Genomic DNA, 10,769 nt, shown 5'->3' with positions numbered 1-10,769 from the left:
CCTTAATGGGGTGCCTAGAACCCCGCAGCATCATGCACCATGGTGATGCATTGTAGCCATTCCCTTATCCTGCTGTTTGAGCTCTGAGTCGTCGTTGCCGCCGCCGCTGCTCCTGGTTTTTTGTGTGTGTATTTGCAGGCATGTGGGGTTGCATGCAGAGGCATGCCAAAGCGCGAGGCAAGGTCATTAGCCTTGTGTAGGTTGAAATGTATCATTGCAGGCATGGATCAGCAAGTATGAAATTTGGAATGTATCTGGCTCTGCTCTCCAAAGTTGGTAAAATCTGATGGTCCTACAGACTGCAATGCTTCAACCACTTGCCATAGGCACCTGGGTAGGCTTTGCCTTGATGAGCCAAGAAGAAGAATGAAGAACCATTCTTGTGGTCCACAAAACACCATTCTCCAATTTTCAAGGTTCAAGCTCTGCTGGCAGCATTGTGTAGAGGCATCATGTAAATGATTGAAGTATGGGTTGGTGTGTGCACCTTCAAAATTTCCCTTTAGAAAAACTATACAAAATGGTTCACTAATAATTGGTCTTGATGAAATAATGTACCACTAATTAGCATTGTCTTGTACCTGATAGTTTTGGGACATCACAACGACACAATACTATTCATCAGATATGCAGTAGGTTTATGAGATACTGTAGTCACTTAAACTTCAACCACAAAACACATGTTGCAATCCATCTATTGTAAGAGCGTGTGCTGGTTATAGTAATATACTTCTGAACTATTGAGGTGTGCGGTCTATATTGAGTAAAATTATCAATACATCCTTTGGTTCTTCCAGAGGAACCCTAAAGATCAAAAGTACTTAAAGTGGTAAATTGTCACATGCCATGCACACTGCAGAGGCCACATGTCTTTACAAGAACAAATTCTCAAAAGTGTATGTAATGTTGTAATGCCAAGCGGTGTGGATGTCCCTCATGGTTTATACAACTGTTCTCGTGAAACCAACAGTTTATTTTGTACATAACCATAGTGTAAACGTTTTTATAGAACAAGGCTATGCCTGTTAATGTGCCTAGGCTCACACTTTTTACTCAAGCTTGTTAGTGATAATAGAACTAGTGTGTAAACTAAGGTATACCTCAGAAATTGGTGCACGACATGTCGGAATTACATTAAGTTCAATATATAGAAAATGAAGCCAATTTTACAAATCAATAATTTTCATTACATAAAGTTCAATATATAGAAAAAGAAGCCTAAAATTGGCTTGATAAAATTAACATATCTTCTAACTTTGGTGGCTTTCTAGCTTATCCTAGACTGGATCTACAAACTTCTATTCTATTTCTAGTTTTAGCCTCTACTTACTCCTTGAGCTTTGCACTTATCCTTAGAAAAATTTTAAAAACATCCCCTCAAAGCAAATAGGTGTTTGGCTTCAAGAATTACAAATTATCATCCTGTTGTGCTACCTCCTATTTTGCTAAGGGCTTACAAAGTGACTTGCCCTGTAAATATCCAAGCCACCAATCTTTATCCCTCCCTCTCCACATTCCATGCCCTCAGTCATTTTCTTTGACTATGCTTCAATGTTGTAAAAATTGAAGTGATGAATTTTAACCTAGAAGTTGGATAAAACAAATTCTTAAGTTGCCTTACTTTTTAATTCTTAGACTTACAGATAGAAAACAATAGATGTAATATAAACTTTACAAAGCAGCGCTATGGCTAGAGTAGAGAATTTTTATCGGGTAAAAAGCTCGCACAATTCTTCAGTTACCCATTATCAGGAGTTACGCTTGTAAATCAGCTGGGTTGTGCATTAGCAAGAAATCAAAGAATAATATCAAATTATTTTATAAAATTAGAAATGAAAAATTTTAAGTGATTTTTATATAAGATGAAAATTTGGTCCCTTTGTAAGTAACCATTTAGACACCTAGGTGTGTGTAGATTGTAACCTTAGTTAATTGAACCTTAGTAATAATAAGGGGCTTGTTGAGGAAACTTGCTCAAGGAGCTTGCTTGCTCATACCCCAGCCATGTGTTCACTATACCTCCTTCCATAAAGGACTGGATGCTCTCATCATTCCCTTTCCTTGTGTGACCACACCCACTATATTCCTGTTGAATTTGAGTTGACTAGAGACTTCTTCCTCCTACTTCCAAGATGAAAAATGTGTCTACTTCACATGGCTTTGTGAGTTGATTTTTGTCATATTTTTCTCTTCCTCTTGTTGCATAGTGCCTCCTACCACTACCCCCTCCACTCTCACGTGATATTGAAGTAGTTTCTGGAGCTAAAAGGCTAATTCTCATCCTCCCAAGGTTAACCCAAGTGTTTATGTATGTAATTTTTTGCTTTTTCTCTTTTCCTAGAACTTAATGATGGTGCTAATGTGTTATGGAGTATCGTATGGTGTCTCGGAGGCCCTTTCTTGGAGTTTCTTGCTCCTCTCTCTCTCTCTCTCTCTCTCTCTCTCACTTTCAATTCAATAATCACAAAGCTCTTTCTTACAAATTAAGTTATAGAAATTATGTTAATTATGATTAGTAATTAGGATTAATGATTTGAGAAAGTAGAGAAGTGAAATTGTATGATTAGGGATTATGTTAATTATGATTATTAATTAGGATTAATGATTAGAGAAAGTGAAGAAGTGAAACTGTATGATTAGGCTATTCTTTAATCCATTCTGTGCTTGAGTTAGACCATTTGCGAGAATTTCTCTCGTAGGAATTCGTCCTTTTCTTTATGTTTCTTAAATTTTAATTAGTTTAAGTATCTCTTTTATTATTTTTAAGAGAATTATAGATAAAATAAATTCTCTAATCTTTTAAAGAGTAGATAAACTTCTATTGTGATTTATGTTTTATTGTGTTGTGTTTAGAGATTTGTATGGTGAATTGGGGTTAGGATTTTTTCTATTTTTTAAATAGAGAAAGGTTATTTCTAATTGTAATTTAGGGATGAGAGAGAATGAACTTAATTTGTATAATTATTTGGGCATAGCTCAATTAATAGCTATGGTTTTCCTCTCTTGTATTGTGAGAGAATACAGGATTTTGTGTGAGCATAGAGGATCAAAGATAGATTTCCTTTCTATAAGAATATGGCACAACGGAAAGAGATAGCAAGACAAAGCACAATAGACAATGCAATAAATACATAATGGAGAGAATTCAAAATTTTTTATTATACCAAAGAGGTAAGAGTGATGGTGCTGTCCACCCGTGTGCTCTCAAGTAGAGCTTAGATGGCCATCTAGACAGACTTTGGATGGAGGATGTACGAAGTGTAGAAGGGGATGGATACTCACAAGCATTGGATACCTTAGCTCCTGGCAGCCATATCCATATATAGTATTGTAGGCAGTGTGGTAGACACGTACACAACGAGAGAAGTTACAATGCATAGACACAGTCACAGTCCGTGTATCAAGAGTGCGGTTCATTGACCACTGACCATTGATGATGGATTTGATATTCATCCATATATAGTATTGTAGGCAGTGTGGTAGACACGTACACAACGAGAGCAGTTACAATGCATAGACACAGTCACAGTCCGTGTATCAAGAGTGCGGTTCATTGACCACTGACCATTGATGATGGATTTGATATCTGAGGGAATATTCATCATGTCATCGCCTTGGGCCCCAGCTAATGCTCGTACCCCTGACCTTCTCCTAACCATCATCAATGGTCACAATAATGACCCCATCGACGTCTTAGCTAGGGTTCCCACTAAAGACATATGCACCATGGCTACTCCTCATAATGCGGGCCTAACAAAATGTGCATTATATATCAAAGTGAGATACATGCTGAGAGGCAGGCATTGAGTGTATACTAACATCTCCTCTCAATGTCCATCTAAAGATAAACTAGGTTTTTGGCCCAACGATGCTGAGTGAGTTGGTTCTTCCCAAGAGCCTTGGTGAAGATTTCGGCATAATTTTTCTTTGTAGAGCAATACTCTAGCTCCACTATCTCATCCTCTATCAGCTCCCACACATAATGATACGAATCTCAATGTGCTTCAGGCGAGCATAAAAATAGAGGGTTCTTGGAGATAGCCATGCAACTCTGATTGTCGCACTGCAAGACTGTAGCCTCCTTGATCTGAAATCCCATGTCAACCAAGATTCTCCTCAGCCATACTACCTCACATGCAGCAAAGCAAGCTGCCTTATACTCAGCCTTTGTGTGGAAGAAAGTGCAACTGTAGGTTGCTTTTTGCTGGTCTAAGAGAAAGCACCAAAATCAAGTGAAAAATAATATCCAGAAATTGATTTCCTAGAATGAGAATCTCTTTCCTAGAATTAGAATCTCTTGCCTAATCTGAGTCACAATAACCTGTCAGAGTGTCACCCATACTGTAAGTGATGCCATACTCAAGAGTACCTCTAATGTACTTAAGTACCCTCATCCCTTCCTTCCAATGACTCTCTCGTGTCTTTTTGGAAAACCTGCTCAACACACCAATTGTGAAGCTGATATCAAGTCTAGTGTTAGTGAGAAAAATCAAACTCCCCACCAACTTCCTATACTTCTTCTTGATGTCAACAAGTTGTTAACCCATTCCTAGGATTAACAAGAGCAACTACCATTATCTTACATCAAAGATTCAAGGTGGACACCATACATTCAAGATATGAAGCAATGGTGTCCAAATCTACAACTTGGACGGGCGTCCGTAATGGTCCTATATAATACTTATGGCGATTCCACTTCAAGAGTGTGTGGTGGTAAGTTATGATGAAGTCCTAAGTGATGTGCTTCATGGATATATTATGAGAGTAGTCATTGTAATAGCATTAGGCCTCTTATGAGCCTAAAGTGCCCAGTCGGCCACAATTTGAGTGAGTGTAAACACTTATGGCCATGTATATAAGTGAATATCTCTCATAATACAAAGGACTCTCCCATTGTGTAAAGAGTATTTCTCTTGCTAATCCTCTTGCTAATCTCTCTCTCTAATGCATGATAGTGAGTGAAGTGAGGTGAGAGGAGGGACAAGCATATATAGTGCAACACGGTGGTGTGACAAAGCTCGCTGGGAGACGCGGTGGAATTGCTTCTCAAGGAGTTGTAGAGCTTGGAGACCTCAAGGGTTACGAGCTCGGCCTAGGCTTTTTTTAACTTCCATTGCATCAGAAAATGTAATAGAATGTAAATTTTAGTGATTTTCAGCTTTCTTTAGAGTCAAACATAGAGCTAGAATCATTGTTTTTTACTTTAGTTGTATGTCTTTTATTTGAGTTGTATGCATTAGAGTGTTAGTAAGCATTAGGAGTAGCATAATCCTTTTATTTTTTTTTCAAAACCATCCAAAAACCTTTAAAATCGACTAATCTTTCTTAATTGATTGGTTTTTGTCATTAAGGGCGATTAATCCAGTTCAAGAGGTAAAAAAATGAGAAAATATGTTTTTTGGGATTGAAATTGATCATGTAAGAGATCGAAATTAGTATTTTTGGGTGTTTTAAGAGCATCTAGATGTGCATCAAAACATCTAATTGCATCAATTTCTTCATCAATTGGCTCTCTTTTGCTTAATTTTACATAAAGAGAAGAGACTAAAATTAAGAGTTTAATTAATCTCTAATTATAAATTAATTTACACATTAGTTGATGCATATAGCTTAGCAATTTTATGCTCTATCCAATGATGTGCTCAATGGTGTGAATTAATTAGTGATTAGTGGGGTTAATTAGAACCTTTGATTAGTCTAAAAAGAGAAAGATTAATCTTTGATTGATTTTAAGCATTTTTTTACATAACTCCTTAAGGCTAATGAGAATTGAATGAAAAGATGCTAATGAGTTGTCAAATTGTCCATTTTGGGGATCATTTATGAGGGGTGTAAGGGGGTGTCATAAAAGTGTTAACTTTTTTGATTTCCACTTGCCTTTTTGGGAAAATGCCCATATCTCCCCAATTTAAAATTCAAAAAATATTTCCCTCAAACAAGAAAATTTGAATTTCCCTCGACTCCAAAAAAAATAAAAAATCCGTGAACCACCTAGTTCACGTCGTGAACTGTACTTATTGTTTCACGTCCTGAAATAGCCCCCGTGGCAAAAAAAAAACAAACATTTCACGCATTAAGGTTTTACGCCTTATGCAGTTCACGCCTTAAGGCCTCACATCTAAAAAAAATAAAATCGAACATTTCAGGTAGCATTAAGGTCTCACGCAAAAAAAGAAGTAAAAAAATAATCCGTGAGACATGTGTATCACACCGTGAACTGTACCTGCTGTTTCACGCCGTGAGACAGCCCTCACAAAAAATAAAAAATAAAAAAATCCAGATATTTCACACGTTAAGGTTTCACGCCTTAAGTGGTTCACGCCTCAAGGTCTCATGCCAAAAAATTAGAAGTTTCACACCTTAAGCGACGCATGTCTTAAGGTCTCATGCAAAAAAAAAAATCAAAATCAAATTTAATAAAATCCGTGAAGTCTACTTCACGTCGTGAATTGCACCCTACTGGTTCACGTCATGGAAGGGGGTCCGTTGACCAAAAAAAGAAGCCCTATTTGGAGGCGCACATCTAAACTGTGAATTCGATGAATGCGCTCTAGTGCTCATCGCAACGTCAACATTGAGCTCTTCGAAATTAGTTTTGAGCGTCCCAGGGCAAAATCCATTGTTTTGGTCTCCGACCATTAGCCTCAAAATTCGACCCGAAAATGGAGGCAAAAATGGCTCAGCACAAAAAATCATCCAAAACATCCCAAAAACGATTGCAAACCATATTCAGACTACTTTTTGAGTGTCTAAATGATGAAATCACAAAAAACTCAGAGAGACAAAGTTGTAGTACTCCAAAAATACTACAACTCTCTCTAACGAAATTTTTTCAAATTTCTTTTGGAACACATTCAAAAACGGGCCGCAAAACAAGAAAAATCTTTATGGAAAAAAATTCATCTTGAGAGTGATGGAAAACTGGTTTTGAGGCCTCCTCTTCCATTTGGTATGCTACTGGCATGCACTTTTTCTGAAAAAACTATCTCAGAGATCGTTCATGTGCGTGTAGCACCGAAGCTAATTAGGAAAAATGGACACTCGTTTGACCCAGCAAAGGGTACACCAGGCCTCCTGAGCCTGTAATGGCTTGTAAGAAGAAGAAGAAAAAACACGTGCTTGCTCATTAAGGAGCTATTCACAACATCAAGATATGGCAACAATAGAGGAATTACGTGGGCTCACACTAGATTAAACCCAATGGCCGATATCTTCGAGGCATTGAGATCCATGCTTCAAATGCATCTTCCAATTCCATTTGCCATGCTAATAACATGTGTGTCATCGGGTTTTACATCCCTTGTCACATCAATCCCTCCAGGATTTGGTCCCTTGCCTAACACTATCACAAGTCATAAGCCTTTAGACATGCTACCCACCAACCCTTTACAACCCCTAGATACCCACACCTTGGATGTATTGACTAATCTCTAGGAAGGGGGGCTACCCAAGGACTAAGTGAGTCCCTACCCACATTAGCATCCACACATGGTCTAAGTGACTTATACAAAAACACGGTTGTACAGATTTCCAAACTCATGGTCAAATACGATGGAACAACTAATCCTGTTCAATTTATACAAATGTTGAACAACGATGTGAAGCCTTTGGAAATCCACACTGCCACACCAAGGTGATGAAATTCATGGATCAAGCTTCCTAATTACAATCAACTATCTAATTAGATCCTAATCCTAATCTAATTAACATGTGATTAGTGTTAAGCTAAGCTAGGGTGGGTGATACCTAATAACAAACATAATGAATGAACTAAACTAATTTAGCTTAAGACTAGGTAACAAGATTGAGACGTGTACTCATAGACAAGCTTGAGAGCTTGCTTCATTTTGCATTACTTGAAATGGTCCTCTTTTATATGAGGAGAGTACAACAAAGCTATGAGAGCAGAGCTCATGCGGGATAACTTGGCTAGGTGACTTGGCACTCTAGCATCACTCATTTCAACACCCCCCTTGATGCTAGATTGGGTACAATTTTTAGGCTTTCACTCTTCCTCTCTCTCCCCTTGTGCTAGCCTACTTTGGCCTTTATGCTACTTTGGCATTATAGCTACTTTGGCTATGAATTTGAGCTTGAGTGCATCATATGGCCTCAGAGGTTGATTACATCACACTTTTTGTAGAGATAAGAGGGGTGAAAAGTACAATGGTTCTTTCTCTAGAAGAGCACGTCTTCAGCTGGGGCATCTTTGGCCTCAATGTAGTTTGCCTGCTTCTTTTTTTTATAGCAATCTTCTTTTGGGTGACCAATTTTTCCACAATAGTCACAAACAAGCTTTGGTTTATCTTTATTGAGACATTCATTCTTGCTATGACCAAGTTTTCCACAGTGATAGCATCTTGGAAGTTGAGATAATGATTGATTTGTCCTTTGAAATCTCCCACCCTTTGTATACAGTGATTGCTCACTTGAATGTGATTTGAATGATTCTTTATCTTTGAATTTGGATTCTTGTTCAAGTAGAGATGATTCTACATCTTCAAGTTTAGTGTTGGACACATTTTTAAGTGTAGCAACAATTGATTCATAAGGTTCTTTGTCAACACTTTTTAGCAATACAACAATAGATTCATCTTCCTCAATTACTTTCTTTAATGCACTAAGTTGTTGTTTGATACCATTGAATTTACTGATGTGTTGTGCCATGGTCTCAGTCTCCTTCTTGTCGAGCTTGGCTTCATCCTTATGACATTCTAGTGTTAAGTGTTGTAGCATAGTTGCTATGTGTATGGAGTGTAAGGGTGTAGAGTTAGTGGAGACACTCCTTGTGGCCGAGTCTATAGTGAATTGGGTAGATTTCATCCATGATTGGACAAGAATGACTTGTTTCTTCAGTTTCCCTGTATATATGACTAAAAAATCGCTCACCCAGGGCCCATTTGCACCATAGATGATAGTTTTTAGAATGCCTAGTAGTTTGGTATTCTTGTTATTGATGTGTTTACTCTTGAAGGAGAAGTTACCAAACTGAGGCTTTACCAATTGGTTCCATACATTGAAAGAGAGGAAATTGGGGTGTGATTTTTTTGCGAGCTTCCTTTGCGAGCTTTTGACAAGAAATGGTGAGCTTTTAGATTTCAAATTTTTTCAATACTCTGCATGAGAAAGTTGATCTTTGAGCTCTTTGAGTCGGTGCTGAAAATCTTGCCATGGCAACTTGGCATCTTGTTGAGTTCTTGCCATGGCAACTTGGCATCCTTGATGCCAGCAATGTGACTAATCACATCATCATCAAGATTTTGAGCGATGAGGCACAATGCTTTGTTGTTTTGAAGTGGCTCAACCTCCACTTCTTCATCCTCAATAAGGTGCCAAAGCTCCTTATGCATAAGCAAGTACATGGTCTTGCTTCGCCATGTGTAAAACCCATCACCATTAAACCTTGAAACAACTTCAACACGTTCCATACTAAGAAGGTCTTACTAACAAGGTTTTGTTTTGCTTTGTTATTAGCAGTGTCTAATCTCGTACAAATTTGTAGTTAATACCTATTGATTCTCTTAAAATGATTTGATGAGAGGGTCTTACCCCATGAGTTTGTGACAAATCTCATGGGCAGTGTCTTTTACTCTCTTACAAATGAGGGCTTGAATGCATTAGAGTGGTTAAGATTTAATGCAAGAGAGTGGAATGCTTCTAAATAGCAATGACATCCTCAGGGCTTAAATCATTCCGAACTTTTCAAACTTGAAGCTCTGATTTACTAACCACCTTCTAATCACACTTAATGATTAAAATTAATGCTTAATCCTTTAGAGAGGGACAAAATTTTAGGATGAAATTGGGCTTATAGGAAGCAAGGTTGATGGGTCTTTTGTATTTTCTATACTATACTTGATGGCAATTAAAGGCCCAACCAAATAATCAAGTCAATTTGGGTCGCAAATCACACCGTCCTTCACGAGTGATTTTTTTGACTTCCCGGCTTGTACACTGAAGTATTTGACGTGGGATTTGGATTGTAGATGTCTTGTTCCATGTGTTAGCTTGGGATAGAAGGGCTTGGCCTAATTGTATGCACAGACGACGAATGGACGAAAAAACCAGTCTGGCATTTAGCACTAAAATTGGGCGATTTAGGGCAGAATTGATGATGGATGTGATTTATCCTAGTGTTTTGAAGGAGTCTTGAAAAGTTTCTTGGCTAATGGTGAGCATTTGAATTTTGGGCCACACATACAAGAGTTGGATATAAGATTGGGGTTAGTAGACAATTAGGTGAGTAATGAAGATATTAGACTAATATGAGTTAAAGCTAAGCTAATGGGGAGCTTAAACCAAGCTCTAATACCATGATAAAATTCATGGATCAAGCTCCCTAATGATAATCAACTATCTAATTAGATAGTTGATTAGATCCTAATCCTAATATAATTAATATATGATTAGTGCTAAGCTAAGCTAGGGTGGGTGATACCTAATAACAAACATAATGAATGAACTAAACTAATTTAGCTTAAGACTCAAGCTCAATTAGGTTACAAGATTAAGACTTGTACTCATAGAGAGGCTTGAGAGTTTGCTACATTTTGCATTACTTGAAATGGTCCTCTTTTATATGAGGAGAGTACAACAAAGCTATGATAGCTCATGTGGGATAACTTGGCTAGGTGACTTGGCACTCTAGCATCACTCATTTCAACACAAGGTACATGCGTTGAACCTATGCTTAGTGGGAAAGGCTAGTCGATGGTTAATCACATTGATGTCGACGATCAATAAGACAAGGTGATCGATGGAGTGCAACA

Source organism: Cibotium barometz, chromosome 27 (assembly GCF_041138505.1).
Source record: "Cibotium barometz isolate CiBa-2024 chromosome 27, ASM4113850v1, whole genome shotgun sequence".
NCBI lineage: Eukaryota > Viridiplantae > Streptophyta > Polypodiopsida > Cyatheales > Cibotiaceae > Cibotium > Cibotium barometz.
Note: the sequence above shows the minus strand (reverse complement) of the source record.